Below are 10,212 nucleotides of genomic sequence, written 5' to 3'. Positions count from 1 at the left end.
GAGGGCATGTGTGATGAGCACTGAGTGCTGTATGTAAATGATGAATCACTGAATTCTACTCTGAAAACCAATATTGCACTGGAGGTTAACTAACAATATTTAAATAAAAAAAAGTAGGAGCACCTGGGTGGCTCAGTTGGTTAAGCCTCTGCCTTTGGCTCAGGGTCCTGGGATCAAGCCCCATGTTGGGCTCCCTTCTCAGCAAGGAGGCTGCTTCTCCCGTTGTCCCTGTCCCTGCTCATGCTTGTGTTCTCCGTCTCTATGAAATAAATAGATAAAATCTTTTTTAAAAAGTACATATTCAGTGTGTCCAAGTACCAAGCCCAGGTTTCATGGCGCTTTCTTAGCCCTCTATGGTCTCTGGTTTGTGTTGACTCCACCCCACACTTCCCTATCTCTCATTCTCCAAAAGTGCAATCTCCATTCCAATCAATTGTGTATCCCACTAACACACCAAACTGTTTCTCTGCCCATGCGATCTCTCACGTCTGTCTTATCTGCTTCTGAGCTGCCAGATTCTTCCCTTCAGAGCCAATGCAGTTGCTCCTCCCAGGGATCTCTCATTGGTTTTATGAGTTTCTCGTGCTGCAACCCCATCCCTTCTCTCTGAGCCCATCTGGTTCTTTGAAGACAACCTTTTCCTATAACGTACAGCATTTCCTAATGAGGCTGACGCTAAGAATAATGAATGTTACAATTCTCAACTCAAGGATTGTATTAGTACAGAGGGGTAATAATAATTTCAAGGCCACTTAAAATCCCTAATTTTCCAAAGCATGGTTGATTTGAGGTCAGCTTTATTGCTTGGGGACCCTGGGGCACATTAGCCCTTATTAATTTCCGTGGTCATCCCAGCACATGGAATAAGTTAGTTTAGCTCATATGGCTAAATTTTTCATTCCCAAAGAGTAATTTTGTTAGTGCCAACTTGAAAATAATACTACATTGTCTTTGGGGAAGACTTTCCCCAAGTAATGTAAATCCCTTTTTTTTGCTAGCTCATTCAGTCTCATAAAAGATTTCTGAGGTGGGGAATCCTCTTCTTTTAAGGCAAAGACACTGAGGCCTGACAGGAATAGTTTACACTGAAAGAAAGTAGAGGCTAAGAGAGAGAAGACATTTTATGTTTAGGTCCATGTGTAGCAAGAGAAACCATGGAAGCCTCACGCCCCTGGGAGGGAGGGCTACCCTAGACAGTTGGGCAGACTGTACCCTGCATAGAGCGGTGCTTCCTGAAGTTGACCTGTTCACCCAGATGTGGTGGCCCTGCCTAGAGGACCTAGCCTGAGAAGAAGTAAAAGCTAGAGACTGAGGGTGCTTCATTTTAGTCATCTCCATGGACATGAAATCTGGATGGCTTCTGCTCTCTTTTCACCCTTACTTAGGTCATAGAGATGGGAGAGTTTGTCAGGCTTGTCTTCCCAGTCTCCTCTTAACAGGGTTTTCATTTCTACAGAAGCCCAAGCCAAGAATTCTTAAAGGGTCAGACTTTCAGACACATTTGGTTACTGTGCAGCCTGTGTCAGAAATAGAGAGGCCACATCCCAAAGAGATCTGAGGCCAAGATCTATGCATTATGGACTTAACTCCTGACACATTTGGCACAAGTTGAAAAATGAAAGAAAAAAATCCCGCCCACTGTCTCGAGAGGCCTTGGGCAGGAACATACAAGGCAAAATGTTCTAGTTGTAGACAAGAAAATGCTGGAGAGTTAGCAAGGGATGAGCTGGTCAGGAAATATCTATTTCCTGTGGGTACTCCCCAAAGTTCTCCCACTCTGGCCAACCCCAGTTGCAGATGATAGATCCAACAAAACACTGTACCAATGTGAGCACCCCTGGCTCACAGAGCTCCAGTCAGCTGTGCCATTGACCCCACTTGCCCATGCAGAACCTTCTGGGTTTCTTTCTGAGGCAAAGGATGTTCCTATAAGCCAGCAAGAAAGATTGGGATTGGAAACATGGCATTCTGAAATCAAGGGCAGGCGAATGTATAAGCTGTGGCTAAAGATAAATTTCCTGACTCTTTCAGGCGCAAACAAGAATTTAGGTTGACTTTACTACAAAAAAGATGGCTCAAGGGAAATGGTTTTTATTTAATAATGGATGTTTTTCAATACCATGGTATAAGAATTCTGTGATTCACCTCCACTCAAATGAAAACCTACTCCTTGAATTTGCTGCATTAATGGGAATCCGTATGCTAAGTCCATTAACCACAATCATTGTTTTCAGGGTAAGTCAGACTTGTCTCTTAAATTAAGAAAAAAAAGGGGGAAGAAAAGCAATCACAGCAAGGAGTCATGTGGAGATGCCTTGCCTGTAGTGAAAAGGGAAGTATGTTTTCTCTGAGCAGCCCACACAAAATCAGATATTTAATATGATTACTGAGAAGACGGAAAAGGTTTTCAGGAATGATTCTTGTGGCTCAGCTCCTAGTAGCCTGCAAAGGAATAAGTAGGAAGTAGGGGCCTGGCCAGCCCATTAAAAGGAGGCTGAAAGCCAGGCTCCCTGACCCCGCTGGGCAGACCCGTGAGACGGAGGGTACAGTGGATGGATGAGGCTGGCAAGAGACTGCATACCAACCTACTAAGCAACCAACTTATTTTTAAGCACATACTACATAAGGGCACCCAAATGCAGGGTAACCTCACCCTCAGGAAGTGGTTTTATTTTGGATGTTTGGCTAACCAGGAAAATAGGAAATATTGGGTTGGCTAAACAGGTGATAGAAGAGCGGAGGCAGGAGGACAGGACAACGCGAGCCAGAAGCCTCCACCAGCCCCTGGATCGAAGGTACAAAGGCCACATTTCCAGAAGTCCAGGGCCTGGGGTTAGGAGGCAGAAGTGGAACTATGCTGGGTGTGTCTTGTGAAGGCCCCAGCCATGGAGGAGGGCAGGTACTGCCGCAGACTCAAGGAAGAAACCCCTTGTCTTGCCCTCACCCCCATGCTTCTCTCCGGGGCGCTGCCCCTGCCATTACCACACCAGGCACCCAGGAGCCATCAAACAGGAGCCTGGAAAGGCCGCCACGGGGCAGTCCCCCTCGAAGCAGGGCAGGGCAGGGGAAAGGCAAAGAATGGACGGGGGGCAAACACGCCCCAGCTGGGCACCATGAACATGCTTGGATCCTTTTTCACCTTCAACCACAATGACTTCACCTCGCCCTGGGCCAGACCATGACAAATGGATCATAAGCCACAAATGTTGGTCGAATGGATTCTGGGGTCAACGTCTGCCTCATCCTCTCACCAACCACTTAACCCCCTCTGGGTCTATCTCAAGACCCTTTCCAGGAGGTGCTTAATTCTTACAGGTGGCAAGGAACTATAGTACACATAGGCTGAAAACATGCTTGTCTCTTCACAGGAGCCCGGGAACTGACTGCCCTCACTCCTGTTCCCTGGGAACAATCCCAGGATCTAAGTAGCCCCATGGCCAAGTGAGCAGCATTTTGTCTGGCTTACGTTTCATCCACTGTAAGCTCTGACAAAACTGGCTGAGTAAAGATTCTGAGGCTCCAACATGCCTAAATTCATGCTCTCACTGCCTTAGTGATAGCTCGCGAAGCTCTCCCATGTGAATGTTTCTCTGAGTTGATGTCACAGGCCCTTCTTGTTGAAGTCAGTCTTATCAATATTATCAATTCAGAGGTTTTGGTGTTCCTTACCAGCTGTAGGACCTCAGACAGGTCGCTTAACTTCTTTAAATCTATTTCCTTATCTATACAGTGAGAACAAACATAGGACTACTGAGTGGATTAAAGGAGAGGATGTCTATTAAAGTGCCTGTCTAGGTGCCTGGTGCACAAACTGTGCTCAACACATGACATGGCTTCCATTGTATTGTCAAGATTCTTCCGGTTGTACAGAAGCCCAGCTAAACCTCACTTAAACAAAAAGTTTTTGGTTTCAGAAGCATCTGGATCTATGGCTCATCCAAGGTCCTCACTGTAGTTTAAATCACTTGTATTTATGTTCCTCTGATTGCTTTCATCCTCAGACTATCCCCCATGAGATGACAAAATGGGTGCTGAGCCATCCTCCCAGCCGAGCAGCCACAGGAGAAAGAGACACCAAGAGAACCTCCTGGAATGAGATTTCATTGGCCTGGTTGGATCTCATGTCCAGCTGTGAGTCAGTCACTGGGGCTGGAGGATGGAATATTCTGGTTGGCCAGATCTGGATCCTATGTCCACATAGACTGAGAATAAGAATGGTCAAGTCTCCAAATGGAAATGGAAGAGCTGCTTTTTTTTTTTTTCAGAAGGAGAAATTGATACTAGGAAGGTGAAAACAAGCTATTTTCACAGCTGCTTGTGTTCCATTATTATTACTACAATTTACTATTATTATGGTAAATAATAGTAAAAATAAATTACAGCAAATAAATTAACAAATAATACTATTTAATATTATGCTACCATCCCCACTACTGCACTCTATAATTAGTACAAAACTCTGGAGGATTACTTGGTGAACAATGGGACTGACAGGTGAGTAAAAGGAAAATCATAGAAAGTCATAAAAAAGCTATAGCAGGAGAAAAAGGATCCTGGATAGAAGGAAATAAGATGAAAGAGCTCTGAGTAGTAGATGAGAAATTAAAGCAAAGCCTAATGTGGTCAGTTCTAGAAGATGATTGAAACATATTTCAAAACCAAAAGCTAACTTTTGGGCAGTGCTATTTTGTAGTTGCTAAACTAAAACCAATGTTCAGTGATTGTGCATATAAAGCTTCGACGGCCATCAAATCTCATGTGATGTATGCCGTCAGCATGCACGTGGTCTCTCTGCACTGATCCAGAAATCTCTGAAACAAGCCAGAAACTCTCCCTGCCCAGGAACCCCATGTCCACGAACACCTTGCTGCAGGCACAGTCAGCAATACCTTCTTCCCAGGGAAGCCTCAGGACGCTGGGACATTCTCATTTTTTCCTTTCCACTATCTTAAGTGAAATAGGTATGGGATGTATTGCTCCTGGCAGCAGGTTCAGTAGCTATAACCTATAGTGAAACGTTGTTTGGCTATTTGGCAATACTACACTATCCTTGAACAATTGATTCATTCCAAGGTTAATGATGTACGTAGGTGTATAAATGTTGAGAGAAGTCAGCTGACTGGGCCAAGCAGATTCTTCAGTTTGATGTGAGCAAAATATATGTTCTCTGCTTGTTTGATTTTTTTTCTCTGCTTGTATGAGTTTTTTAAAAAGATTCTACAATGGTTAGATCACATAGGCTCCAATGAGAAAGAACACCTGTAAGGTAACACCTGTAAGGTAAGGACTTCAGATAGCCTCATTGAGGGCATGAGGGAATGTATTTGCTGGACTTCCAGTAGTGTTCTGGGGGAACTAGTCAAGTAGTACAGATGAGGTCTGATAGGCTCACCAAATAGACAAGAATAATATGACTTTACATTTCTAGAGTTTTTAGACTTTCCCAACCACTTGAAATGTAGTAATTCTCTCAAACACCTCACAGGCAGGTAGGGCTGACATCTAATTGAGGTGCACCCCCCTCCACCTTCTTCTGTAACAACACAAACAGAATGAAAACATTCTTCACTCATGTTGAGAAAAGACAGTCATTTGGTTTTCTAAGGCTTTTTTTTTTCTTTCGTATTTTGAAGGGTGGTGTAGACCAGATTAAAAAACATGGCTCAGGGAAGCCAGAAATCATTCCCCCAAGTGTTTATTAAGTGAATCACAAATTCATTCAGCATGACTGCTCACCCAGAGAAACAAAGGCAAAATGGTAACAAGCTGTGAGCCTCCAAGTACCTTCGACGTTAGGTTCTCTCTGGGAAAGGGTCACAAGTGTAATCATTTCCAGCTGTCCCTCCTCTCTTCCGCTGTCAGTGGAAATATCCAGGCAGGATGAATACACTTTCTGACTAGACTCCGGAATGACCTAGACAGCTTTTTGGAAATTCAGGATATACTTTTCCTGAAGCTTCTTAATTTCTCCCATCCCTCCCTGATTGAAAACATCATTTATCCCATTACAGCATGTGGAAAGGAGGGGAGGGGGGAGCAGCAGACGGGATCTGAATTCAGGATAAAAATTACTCTGAGAGTTTATTATTCTCATCCATAACAGATGACAATTTTCATGTCATTTAGCTGTTTCCAGAACGGAATCACCCAGAGAGATATTAAGTACTATTTTTCATACTATTTATCTTGTGGGCCCCAATGAGACATGTACACCTACATTTAATAACGTGACCCACAGCTTGCCCATTTCCTGGAAATGTTTGGTAGGCATTATTGCCCTGGCCACACGTGAAAGAATTCCCCTCCTTCACTTATACTGGGGTGGGTTCCAGAGACTTGGACTCACTTCAGTGTCTGAGAACTGTCTGGAGCCCTCAATTCTAAAGAAATTTGTGGATTCGAGTTTCTGAAGTAACTCTATTCCTCATTTGTTGGGTGACAGCCACTTAATGCCATGACTCTTCCATCAGCTCTTACATAGGCTCAGCCCTCTCTGATTTGGAAATCTCTTTGAAACTCTAAGATGATGTGTCATTTCAAGGGCAAAAAAGCAAAAATGTTATAAATATGGGCAGATGCTGGAGTCCCAAGGATTTTCAACAGGCTGCAGCCCCCTAGCTGCTGACATCAGCAATGTGGTTCTTATTACACACTTGGGTTTCAGACTGGTACTTTCCAAGTATCATTTCTACTTTATGTAAAGAACATGGATTCAACACAGCTTCTGTTGAGCTAATGGATAATATTTGAAATGAATCTTTCTCTCAGTCATTCCTACAAATTAGTGAGAGGACTGGACCACTAACCCATTTCCAGGGACAAAGGTAAAGGGCAAGAATCCGACTGTCAATTCATCAGAACTGAAATTGTCTTTCAGTAGTTCAAACACCCAGATGGCTCCAAATCTACTGGATAACTTAGAGCTTTCTCTTTTTTTAAGTATTTATTTATTCATGAGAGACACAGAGGGAGAGGCAGAGACACAGGTAGAGGGAGAAGAAGGCTCCATGCAGGAAGCCCAATCTGGGACTCCATCCTGGAACTCCAGGATCACGCCCTGAGCCAAAGGCAGATGCTCAACTGCTGAGCCTCCCAGGCATCTCATCTTAGAACTTTCTAAGGCATTAGTAAAGGGAAAGCAACAAGCATCACTTAAAAAAAAAATCAGAGCATTCAGGTAGAAACTAACCATTCTGTCCAGAAATAACCTGCTCTCAATCTGCACTTTTAAGTGAACAGGTTGTTCTTTTGTTTTGTTTAAGACTTTATTTATTCATGAAAGACCCAGAGACATAGACAGAGGGAGAAGCAGGCTCCTTGCAGGGAGCCTGATGTGGGATTCAATCCCCAGACTGAGATCACACCCTGAGCCGAAGGCGGATGCTCAAACCCTGAGCCACCCAGGCATCGCTAAGTGAACGGCTTGTTAACTTGGATGGATTAAGGATACAAGTCCTCTTAAAAATTACCTCTTCAGCAAATACCAATCCAATAGGGTCAAGCTCCTGGCTACGTTCTATATAGGCATGATCTCCCATATCCTTCACAACTGTCCCATGAGGTCCGTACTTCCCGGCCCATTTTACAGATGAAGAGATCAAGGCAAAGCCTGATTAGGTAATTTGCCCAAGTTCCCACAGAAAGTAAGGGGCAGAACTAGGAACATGAAAACAGTCCCAATTGACTTTAAACCCTCTTAACCATCTTGTTATACTGCCTTGAATGATAGGACAAATCTCATGGCCTCAGTGGATTAGAATTCAAAAAGAGGGGATCCCTGGGTGGCTCAGCAGTTTAGCGCCTGCCTTTGGCCCAGGGCACGATCCTGGAGTCCCAGGATCGAGTCCCACGTCGGGGTCCCTGCATGGAGCCTGCTTCTCCCTCCTCCTGTGTCTCTGCCTCTCAATCTCTCTCTCTCTCTATCATAAATAAATAAATCTTTAAAAAAATTAAAATTCAAAAAGAAATAGCAATTGTTACTGAATATTTCACCTCACGTGTCATCTGTGGCTACGCTTTCCCTCTCTCCGGCCTCCTACTTGCTAGGCTTCTAATGATACTTACATTTTTCATTTAACAAATCTCCTTCTGCACTTTACCTCTTTTTTTTTTTTTTCACTTGAGTGATGCATGTTTCTTATCAGCAACAGAGCATCCGGGAGGGATCTGCACACAGCAAGGTAAGAGGAGTCTTCGCAATTCAGTTTGGTTGTAAACTTGACACATGCTACAAGTCCTAATGGAGCCTCATGCCTGTAGAAGTCTCTGGTTTTCCACTCCCAAGATTTCTCAGCCTCCACAAGTACATTTCTTATCTCCACATGAGCAAGTTAGTGCTTCAAAGCAGAATCCAATTTTGTGATTTTTATGCCATTTAGAGAACAATAAATAATTTTTGCTCTGTGAAAAATGCGTACAATAAGCTACCATTTCTTTTTTCTTAAACATTTATTTATTTATTTGAGAGAGAGAGAGAGATAGAAAGTGAGCATGAGTAGGGGGAGAGGCAGAGGGGAGGGAGAGAGAAAATTCCAAGCAAGCAAACTCCTCGCTGAGTGAGGAGCCTGACTCCAGGGTCATGATCTCATGACTCTCAAATCACAACATGAGCTGAAACCAAGAGTCAAATGCTTAACACACTGAATCACCCAAGTGCCCCACTAAACTAACATTTCTTATTTTGAAAAAAAGAACACATACACTCACTATAGATCTAGATTTAGATCTATGCATTGATGTGCCTAAACATTATCTAAGAATTAAAAGCAGCAGTTAGAGGATCCCTGAGTGGCTCAGTGGTTTAGCGCCTGCCTTTGGCCCAGGGCGCGATCCTGGAGTCCCGGGATCGAGTCCAGCGTCGGGCTCCCAGCATGGGGTCTGCTTCTCCCTCTGCCTGTGTCTCTGCCTCTCTCTCTCTCTCTATGTCTATCATGAATAAATAAATAAATATATATATATATATATATATATATATATATATATATATATATATAAATCTTTAAAAAAAATAAAAGCAGCACTTAGTTCTGGAGGTGCTGGTGATGGGAAGTAGCATCCAAGCAGAGGAGGAATGGAGTATTAGGTGAGAGGGAGACTTCTCACTCAACCCCTTTTCTTACTTTTTGGTGTTTGAAACATGAGAAATCACTGACTACTCAAAAAAAAAAAAAAAAAACAATAAGTTGAAGAAAAAAATTCTGTTTTACATGAAGGCAATCAGAGATTACAATGTCACCATAAATTAGTCAGTCAGGAATTAGGTTAGTCTAGAGACAAATTTTCACAGGCAATGAATGGCAGTTAAAAGGCTAAGAAGATGTGGTTCCCTTACTGCACACACAAACCACATGACTCCAGTAAGACTTTAGAAAACTGATATACTAAGAGCAAAATTTACCAAGTTGTGTCAAATATGAACAGGCTCTCAAACAATAAAAACAGTAAGTTGGACCACTGCAGGACTTCTGAGAGCCTTTAAGTGCCATGTTGCATTGAGACCTCAGGAGGTCTTGAGGGGATGGGTAGTGTTGTCTAAAATTATCGAACAATGGAATACCACCCCCCTTTAGGGAGTAACTTACATGATTAATGTTCTATGGAATACACTTTGGAAAATGCTAGGCTGTCGAAGATCCTTCCAAACAAGAGATCTGTCTCAACTCTATGTGGAACACTGAGTTCCACAGAGAAGTATTGTTATCACCACCTCATTCACCAATGCAGTGTATCTTTGACCACAATCTTCCTTTGGATAAAAAGTACATGTTCAGGTCACTGCTGAGCAAGTCAGTGGAATGCTGAGAGCCCATCTGTGTAAGGTGCTTGGGCGCTGGGCCTACAGAAGGAGGAGGCTGACAAGTGGGATCAACCCGCTTCCCACAGCAGGGAGAGGAGCAAAGACACCACAGGGGCTGGTTCTAATTCCAAATATGACATGACCTCCTTTACTGTAATTTCAGAAGTGCTCATTTTGAGCTGGATGGCCCCATAACCACCACTTCTGAATCTAACTGAACGTGAGCGCTGGCCTTTGACGGCAGCACAGCTCATCACCCTTCAGGGCAGGGTAGTATCAGTGGATGACAGAGGCCTGACCATGGCATGAGGCACAGAGAGCATTTTCATCTATGTAAATGTGTAGCTTAACTCTTGTGTTATGGCCCAAAAGCAGAGGGCCCAAGCAGCCACCCCTCCGTGTGCTGCGACTAGTCA

At 43.6% G+C, this 10,212-nt stretch overlaps 1 long non-coding RNA gene across 1 annotated transcript; it reads right to left on the bottom strand.

Annotated features, from left to right (window-relative positions):
- Positions 1 to 209: 209 nt before the first annotated feature.
- Positions 210 to 9,703, bottom strand: LOC119871621. Its single transcript, XR_005357572.1, has 3 exons — positions 9,582 to 9,703; positions 8,100 to 8,166; positions 210 to 259 (listed from the first exon to the last, which is right to left on the bottom strand). It is a non-coding gene; the product is annotated as an uncharacterized LOC119871621 (long non-coding RNA).
- Positions 9,704 to 10,212: the final 509 nt, after the last annotated feature.

This window comes from Canis lupus, chromosome 4, assembly GCF_011100685.1.
Source record: "Canis lupus familiaris isolate Mischka breed German Shepherd chromosome 4, alternate assembly UU_Cfam_GSD_1.0, whole genome shotgun sequence".
NCBI lineage: Eukaryota > Metazoa > Chordata > Mammalia > Carnivora > Canidae > Canis > Canis lupus.
This window is presented reverse-complemented; position numbering and strand designations above follow the sequence as displayed.